We start from the raw sequence: 9,049 nt of genomic DNA, 5'->3' as shown, positions 1-9,049 counted from the left end.
AGCTTTGGGGGTCCGTGCAGGGGGCCTCCGGCAGCCCTGCTCTGAAAATGCAAACGTCTGCAGATAGCTCGCAGGCAGAAAGAGCTAGCCTGGAAAGCTGTTGCTCAGCCTCATCTGCCCATGGCACTGCTCGCACAGAGGCACAGAGACTGGGGCTGCTTGCTTGTCTTGCCCCCTCAAACTTCAAACGTAGCTCTGGGGGTCCGTGCAGGGGGCCTGCGGCAGCCCTGCTCTGAAAATGCGAACGTCTGCAGATAGCTCGCAGGCAGAAAGAGCTAGCCTGGAAAGCTGTTGCTCAGCCTCATCTGCCCATGGCACTGCTCGCACAGAGGCACAGAGAATGGGGCTGCTTGCTTGTCTTGCCCCCTCAAACTTCAAACGTAGCTTTGGGGGTCCGTGCAGGGGGCCTGCGGCAGCCCTGCTCTGAAAATGCGAACGTCTGCAGATAGCTGGCAGGCAGAAAGAGCTAGCCTGGAAAGCTGTTGCTCAGCCTCATCTGCCCATGGCACTGCTCGCACAGAGGCACAGAGACTGGGGCTGCTTGCTTGTCTTGCCCCCTCAAACTTCAAACGTAGCTTTGGGGGTCCGTGCAGGGGGCCTGCGGCAGCCCTGCTCCCAAAATGCGAACGTCTGCGGATAGCTCGCAGGCAGAAAGAGCTAGCCTGGAAAGCTGTTGCTCAGCCTAATCTGCGCATGGCACTGCTCGCACAGAGGCACAGAGACTGGGGCTGCTTGCTTGTCTTGCCCCCTCAAACTTCAAACGTAGCTTTGGGGGTCCGTGCAGGGGTCATCCGGCAGCCCTGCTCTGAAAATGCGAACGTCTGCAGATAGCTCGCAGGCAGAAAGAGCTAGCCTGGAAAGCTGTTGCTCAGCCTCATCTGCCCATGGCACTGCTCGCACAGAGGCACAGAGACTGGGGCTGCTTGCTTGTCTTGCCCCCTCAAACTTCAAACGTAGCTTTGGGGGTCCGTGCAGGGGGCCTCCGGCAGCCCTGCTCTGAAAATGCGAACGTCTGCAGATAGCTGGCAGGCAGAAAGTGCTAGCCTGGAAAGCTGTTGCTCAGCCTCATCTGCCCATGGCACTGCTCGCACAGAGGCACAGAGACTGGGGCTGCTTGCTTGTCTTGCCCCCTCAAACTTCAAACGTAGCTTTGGGGGTCCGTGCAGGGGGCCTCCGGCAGCCCTGCTCTGAAAATGCGAACGTCTGCAGATAGCTCGCAGGCAGAAAGAGCTAGCCTGGAAAGCTGTTGCTCAGCCTCATCTGCGCATGGCACTGCTCGCACAGAGGCACAGAGACTGGGGCTGCTTGCTTGTCTTGCCCCCTCAAACTTCAAACGTAGCTCTGGGGGTCCGTGCAGGGGGCCTCCAACAGCCCTGCTCCCAAAATGCGAACGTCTGCAGATAGCTCGCAGGCAGAAAGAGCTAGCCTGGAAAGCTGTTGCTCAGCCTCATCTGCCCATGGCACTGCTCGCACAGAGGCACAGAGACTGGGGCTGCTTGCTTGTCTTGCCCCCTCAAACTTTAAACGTAGCTTTGGGGGTCCGTGCAGGGGTCATCCGGCAGCCCTGCTCTGAAAATGCGAACGTCTGCAGATAGCTCGCAGGCAGAAAGAGCTAGCCTGGAAAGCAGTTGCTCAGCCTCATCTGCCCATGGCACTGCTCGCACAGAGGCACAGAGACTGGGGCTGCTTGCTTGTCTTGCCCCCTCAAACTTCAAACGTAGCTTTGGGGGTCTGTGCAGGGGGCCTCCGGCAGCCCTGCTCTGAAAATGCGAACGTCTGCAGATAGCTCGCAGGCAGAAAGAGCTAGCCTGGAAAGCTGTTGCTCAGCCTCATCTGCCCATGGCACTGCTCGCACAGAGGCACAGAGACTGGGGCTGCTTGCTTGTCTTGCCCCCTCAAACTTCAAACGTAGCTTTGGGGGTCTGTGCAGGGGGCCTCCGGCAGCCCTGCTCCCAAAATGCGAACGTCTGCAGATAGCTCGCAGGCAGAAAGAGCTAGCCTGGAAAGCTGTTGCTCAGCCTCATCTGCCCATGGCACTGCTCGCACAGAGGCACAGAGACTGGGGCTGCTTGCTTGTCTTGCCCCCTCAAACTTCAAACGTAGCTTTGGGGGTCCGTGCAGGGGGCCTCCGGCAGCCCTGCTCTGAAAATGCAAACGTCTGCAGATAGCTCGCAGGCAGAAAGAGCTAGCCTGGAAAGCTGTTGCTCAGCCTCATCTGCCCATGGCACTGCTCGCACAGAGGCACAGAGACTGGGGCTGCTTGCTTGTCTTGCCCCCTCAAACTTCAAACGTAGCTCTGGGGGTCCGTGAAGGGGGCCTCCGGCAGCCCTGCTCCCAAAATGCGAACGTCTGCAGATAGCTCGCAGGCAGAAAGAGCTAGCCTGGAAAGCTGTTGCTCAGCCTCATCTGCCCATGGCACTGCTCGCACAGAGGCACAGAGACTGGGGCTGCTTGCTTGTCTTGCCCCCTCAAACTTCAAACGTAGCTTTGGGGGTCCGTGCAGGGGGCCTCCGGCAGCCCTGCTCCCAAAATGCGAACGTCTGCAGATAGCTCGCAGGCAGAAAGAGCTAGCCTGGAAAGCTGTTGCTCAGCCTCATCTGCGCATGGCACTGCTCGCACAGAGGCACAGAGACTGGGGCTGCTTGCTTGTCTTGCCCCCTCAAACTTTAAACGTAGCTTTGGGGGTCCGTGCAGGGGTCATCCGGCAGCCCTGCTCTGAAAATGCGAACGTCTGCAGATAGCTCGCAGGCAGAAAGAGCTAGCCTGGAAAGCAGTTGCTCAGCCTCATCTGCCCATGGCACTGCTCGCACAGAGGCACAGAGACTGGGGCTGCTTGCTTGTCTTGCCCCCTCAAACTTCAAACGTAGCTTTGGGGGTCTGTGCAGGGGGCCTCCGGCAGCCCTGCTCTGAAAATGCGAACGTCTGCAGATAGCTCGCAGGCAGAAAGAGCTAGCCTGGAAAGCTGTTGCTCAGCCTCATCTGCCCATGGCACTGCTCGCACAGAGGCACAGAGACTGGGGCTGCTTGCTTGTCTTGCCCCCTCAAACTTCAAACGTAGCTTTGGGGGTCCGTGCAGGGGGCCTCCGGCAGCCCTGCTCTGAAAATGCGAACGTCTGCAGATAGCTCGCAGGCAGAAAGAGCTAGCCTGGAAAGCTGTTGCTCAGCCTCATCTGCCCATGGCACTGCTCGCACAGAGGCACAGAGACTGGGGCTGCTTGCTTGTCTTGCCCCCTCAAACTTCAAACGTAGCTTTGGGGGTCCGTGCAGGGGGCCTCCGGCAGCCCTGCTCTGAAAATGCAAACGTCTGCAGATAGCTCGCAGGCAGAAAGAGCTAGCCTGGAAAGCTGTTGCTCAGCCTCATCTGCGCATGGCACTGCTCGCACAGAGGCACAGAGACTGGGGCTGCTTGCTTGTCTTGCCCCCTCAAACTTCAAACGTAGCTCTGGGGGTCCGTGCAGGGGGCCTCCGGCAGCCCTGCTCCCAAAATGCGAACGTCTGCAGATAGCTCGCAGGCAGAAAGAGCTAGCCTGGAAAGCTGTTGCTCAGCCTCATCTGCCCATGGCACTGCTCGCACAGAGGCACAGAGAATGGGGCTGCTTGCTTGTCTTGCCCCCTCAAACTTCAAACGTAGCTTTGGGGGTCCGTGCAGGGGGCCTGCGGCAGCCCTGCTCTGAAAATGCGAACGTCTGCAGATAGCTGGCAGGCAGAAAGAGCTAGCCTGGAAAGCTGTTGCTCAGCCTCATCTGCCCATGGCACTGCTCGCACAGAGGCACAGAGACTGGGGCTGCTTGCTTGTCTTGCCCCCTCAAACTTCAAACGTAGCTTTGGGGGTCCGTGCAGGGGGCCTGCGGCAGCCCTGCTCCCAAAATGCGAACGTCTGCGGATAGCTCGCAGGCAGAAAGAGCTAGCCTGGAAAGCTGTTGCTCAGCCTAATCTGCGCATGGCACTGCTCGCACAGAGGCACAGAGACTGGGGCTGCTTGCTTGTCTTGCCCCCTCAAACTTCAAACGTAGCTTTGGGGGTCCGTGCAGGGGTCATCCGGCAGCCCTGCTCCCAAAATGCGAACGTCTGCAGATAGCTCGCAGGCAGAAAGAGCTAGCCTGGAAAGCTGTTGCTCAGCCTCATCTGCCCATGGCACTGCTCGCACAGAGGCACAGAGACTGGGGCTGCTTGCTTGTCTTGCCCCCTCAAACTTCAAACGTAGCTTTGGGGGTCCGTGCAGGGGGCCTCCGGCAGCCCTGCTCTGAAAATGCGAACGTCTGCAGATAGCTGGCAGGCAGAAAGAGCTAGCCTGGAAAGCTGTTGCTCAGCCTCATCTGCCCATGGCACTGCTCGCACAGAGGCACAGAGACTGGGGCTGCTTGCTTGTCTTGCCCCCTCAAACTTCAAACGTAGCTTTGGGGGTCCGTGCAGGGGGCCTCCGGCAGCCCTGCTCTGAAAATGCGAACGTCTGCAGATAGCTCGCAGGCAGAAAGAGCTAGCCTGGAAAGCTGTTGCTCAGCCTCATCTGCGCATGGCACTGCTCGCACAGAGGCACAGAGACTGGGGCTGCTTGCTTGTCTTGCCCCCTCAAACTTCAAACGTAGCTCTGGGGGTCCGTGCAGGGGGCCTCCAACAGCCCTGCTCCCAAAATGCGAACGTCTGCAGATAGCTCGCAGGCAGAAAGAGCTAGCCTGGAAAGCTGTTGCTCAGCCTCATCTGCCCATGGCACTGCTCGCACAGAGGCACAGAGACTGGGGCTGCTTGCTTGTCTTGCCCCCTCAAACTTTAAACGTAGCTTTGGGGGTCCGTGCAGGGGTCATCCGGCAGCCCTGCTCTGAAAATGCGAACGTCTGCAGATAGCTCGCAGGCAGAAAGAGCTAGCCTGGAAAGCAGTTGCTCAGCCTCATCTGCCCATGGCACTGCTCGCACAGAGGCACAGAGACTGGGGCTGCTTGCTTGTCTTGCCCCCTCAAACTTCAAACGTAGCTTTGGGGGTCTGTGCAGGGGGCCTCCGGCAGCCCTGCTCTGAAAATGCGAACGTCTGCAGATAGCTCGCAGGCAGAAAGAGCTAGCCTGGAAAGCTGTTGCTCAGCCTCATCTGCCCATGGCACTGCTCGCACAGAGGCACAGAGACTGGGGCTGCTTGCTTGTCTTGCCCCCTCAAACTTCAAACGTAGCTTTGGGGGTCTGTGCAGGGGGCCTCCGGCAGCCCTGCTCTGAAAATGCGAACGTCTGCAGATAGCTCGCAGGCAGAAAGAGCTAGCCTGGAAAGCTGTTGCTCAGCCTCATCTGCCCATGGCACTGCTCGCACAGAGGCACAGAGACTGGGGCTGCTTGCTTGTCTTGCCCCCTCAAACTTCAAACGTAGCTTTGGGGGTCCGTGCAGGGGGCCTCCGGCAGCCCTGCTCTGAAAATGCAAACGTCTGCAGATAGCTCGCAGGCAGAAAGAGCTAGCCTGGAAAGCTGTTGCTCAGCCTCATCTGCCCATGGCACTGCTCGCACAGAGGCACAGAGACTGGGGCTGCTTGCTTGTCTTGCCCCCTCAAACTTCAAACGTAGCTCTGGGGGTCCGTGAAGGGGGCCTCCGGCAGCCCTGCTCCCAAAATGCGAACGTCTGCAGATAGCTCGCAGGCAGAAAGAGCTAGCCTGGAAAGCTGTTGCTCAGCCTCATCTGCCCATGGCACTGCTCGCACAGAGGCACAGAGACTGGGGCTGCTTGCTTGTCTTGCCCCCTCAAACTTCAAACGTAGCTTTGGGGGTCCGTGCAGGGGGCCTCCGGCAGCCCTGCTCCCAAAATGCGAACGTCTGCAGATAGCTCGCAGGCAGAAAGAGCTAGCCTGGAAAGCTGTTGCTCAGCCTCATCTGCGCATGGCACTGCTCGCACAGAGGCACAGAGACTGGGGCTGCTTGCTTGTCTTGCCCCCTCAAACTTTAAACGTAGCTTTGGGGGTCCGTGCAGGGGTCATCCGGCAGCCCTGCTCTGAAAATGCGAACGTCTGCAGATAGCTCGCAGGCAGAAAGAGCTAGCCTGGAAAGCAGTTGCTCAGCCTCATCTGCCCATGGCACTGCTCGCACAGAGGCACAGAGACTGGGGCTGCTTGCTTGTCTTGCCCCCTCAAACTTCAAACGTAGCTTTGGGGGTCTGTGCAGGGGGCCTCCGGCAGCCCTGCTCTGAAAAGGCGAACGTCTGCAGATAGCTCGCAGGCAGAAAGAGCTAGCCTGGAAAGCTGTTGCTCAGCCTCATCTGCCCATGGCACTGCTCGCACAGAGGCACAGAGACTGGGGCTGCTTGCTTGTCTTGCCCCCTCAAACTTCAAACGTAGCTTTGGGGGTCCGTGCAGGGGGCCTCCGGCAGCCCTGCTCTGAAAATGCGAACGTCTGCAGATAGCTCGCAGGCAGAAAGAGCTAGCCTGGAAAGCTGTTGCTCAGCCTCATCTGCCCATGGCACTGCTCGCACAGAGGCACAGAGACTGGGGCTGCTTGCTTGTCTTGCCCCCTCAAACTTCAAACGTAGCTTTGGGGGTCCGTGCAGGGGGCCTCCGGCAGCCCTGCTCTGAAAATGCAAACGTCTGCAGATAGCTCGCAGGCAGAAAGAGCTAGCCTGGAAAGCTGTTGCTCAGCCTCATCTGCCCATGGCACTGCTCGCACAGAGGCACAGAGACTGGGGCTGCTTGCTTGTCTTGCCCCCTCAAACTTCAAACGTAGCTCTGGGGGTCCGTGCAGGGGGCCTCCGGCAGCCCTGCTCCCAAAATGCGAACGTCTGCAGATAGCTCGCAGGCAGAAAGAGCTAGCCTGGAAAGCTGTTGCTCAGCCTCATCTGCCCATGGCACTGCTCGCACAGAGGCACAGAGAATGGGGCTGCTTGCTTGTCTTGCCCCCTCAAACTTCAAACGTAGCTTTGGGGGTCCGTGCAGGGGGCCTGCGGCAGCCCTGCTCTGAAAATGCGAACGTCTGCAGATAGCTGGCAGGCAGAAAGAGCTAGCCTGGAAAGCTGTTGCTCAGCCTCATCTGCCCATGGCACTGCTCGCACAGAGGCACAGAGACTGGGGCTGCTTGCTTGTCTTGCCCCCTCAAACTTCAAACGTAGCTTTGGGGGTCCGTGCAGGGGGCCTGCGGCAGCCCTGCTCCCAAAATGCGAACGTCTGCAGATAGCTCGCAGGCAGAAAGAGCTAGCCTGGAAAGCTGTTGCTCAGCCTAATCTGCGCATGGCACTGCTCGCACAGAGGCACAGAGACTGGGGCTGCTTGCTTGTCTTGCCCCCTCAAACTTCAAACGTAGCTCTGGGGGTCCGTGCAGGGGTCATCCGGCAGCCCTGCTCTGAAAATGCAAACGTCTGCAGATAGCTCGCAGGCAGAAAGAGCTAGCCTGGAAAGCTGTTGCTCAGCCTCATCTGCCCATGGCACTGCTCGCACAGAGGCACAGAGACTGGGGCTGCTTGCTTGTCTTGCCCCCTCAAACTTCAAACGTAGCTTTGGGGGTCCGTGCAGGGGGCCTCCGGCAGCCCTGCTCCCAAAATGCGAACGTCTGCAGATAGCTGGCAGGCAGAAAGAGCTAGCCTGGAAAGCTGTTGCTCAGCCTCATCTGCGCATGGCACTGCTCGCACAGAGGCACAGAGAATGGGGCTGCTTGCTTGTCTTGCCCCCTCAAACTTCAAACGTAGCTTTGGGGGTCCGTGCAGGGGGCCTCCGGCAGCCCTGCTCTGAAAATGCGAACGTCTGCAGATAGCTGGCAGGCAGAAAGAGCTAGCCTGGAAAGCTGTTGCTCAGCCTCATCTGCCCATGGCACTGCTCGCACAGAGGCACAGAGACTGGGGCTGCTTGCTTGTCTTGCCCCCTCAAACTTCAAACGTAGCTTTGGGGGTCCGTGCAGGGGGCCTCCGGCAGCCCTGCTCTGAAAATGCGAACGTCTGCAGATAGCTCGCAGGCAGAAAGAGCTAGCCTGGAAAGCTGTTGCTCAGCCTCATCTGCGCATGGCACTGCTCGCACAGAGGCACATAGACTGGGGCTGCTTGCTTGTCTTGCCCCCTCAAACTTCAAACGTAGCTCTGGGGGTCCGTGCAGGGGGCCTCCGACAGCCCTGCTCCCAAAATGCGAACGTCTGCAGATAGCTCGCAGGCAGAAAGAGCTAGCCTGGAAAGCTGTTGCTCAGCCTCATCTGCCCATGGCACTGCTCGCACAGAGGCACAGAGACTGGGGCTGCTTGCTTGTCTTGCCCCCTCAAACTTCAAACGTAGCTTTGGGGGTCTGTGCAGGGGGCCTCCGGCAGCCCTGCTCTGAAAATGCGAACGTCTGCAGATAGCTCGCAGGCAGAAAGAGCTAGCCTGGAAAGCTGTTGCTCAGCCTCATCTGCCCATGGCACTGCTCGCACAGAGGCACAGAGACTGGGGCTGCTTGCTTGTCTTGCCCCCTCAAACTTCAAACGTAGCTTTGGGGGTCCGTGCAGGGGGCCTCCGGCAGCCCTGCTCCCAAAATGCGAACGTCTGCAGATAGCTGGCAGGCAGAAAGAGCTAGCCTGGAAAGCTGTTGCTCAGCCTCATCTGCCCATGGCACTGCTCGCACAGAGGCACAGAGACTGGGGCTGCTTGCTTGTCTTGCCCCCTCAAACTTCAAACGTAGCTTTGGGGGTCCGTGCAGGGGGCCTCCGGCAGCCCTGCTCCCAAAATGCGAACGTCTGCAGATAGCTGGCAGGCAGAAAGAGCTAGCCTGGAAAGCTGTTGCTCAGCCTCATCTGCCCATGGCACTGCTCGCACAGAGGCACAGAGACTGGGGCTGCTTGCTTGTCTTGCCCCCTCAAACTTCAAACGTAGCTTTGGGGGTCCGTGCAGGGGGCCTCCGGCAGCCCTGCTCTGAAAATGCGAACGTCTGCAGATAGCTCGCAGGCAGAAAGAGCTAGCCTGGAAAGCTGTTGCTCAGCCTCATCTGCCCATGGCACTGCTCGCACAGAGGCACAGAGACTGGGGCTGCTTGCTTGTCTTGCCCCCTCAAACTTCAAACGTAGCTTTGGGGGTCCGTGCAGGGGGCCTCCGGCAGCCCTGCTCTGAAAATGCGAACGTCTGCAGATAGCTCGC

Source organism: Opisthocomus hoazin, chromosome 31 (assembly GCF_030867145.1).
Source record: "Opisthocomus hoazin isolate bOpiHoa1 chromosome 31, bOpiHoa1.hap1, whole genome shotgun sequence".
Taxonomy (NCBI): domain Eukaryota; kingdom Metazoa; phylum Chordata; class Aves; order Opisthocomiformes; family Opisthocomidae; genus Opisthocomus; species Opisthocomus hoazin.
The sequence above is the reverse complement of the archived record's forward strand: the minus strand, read 5'-3'. Positions refer to the sequence as shown.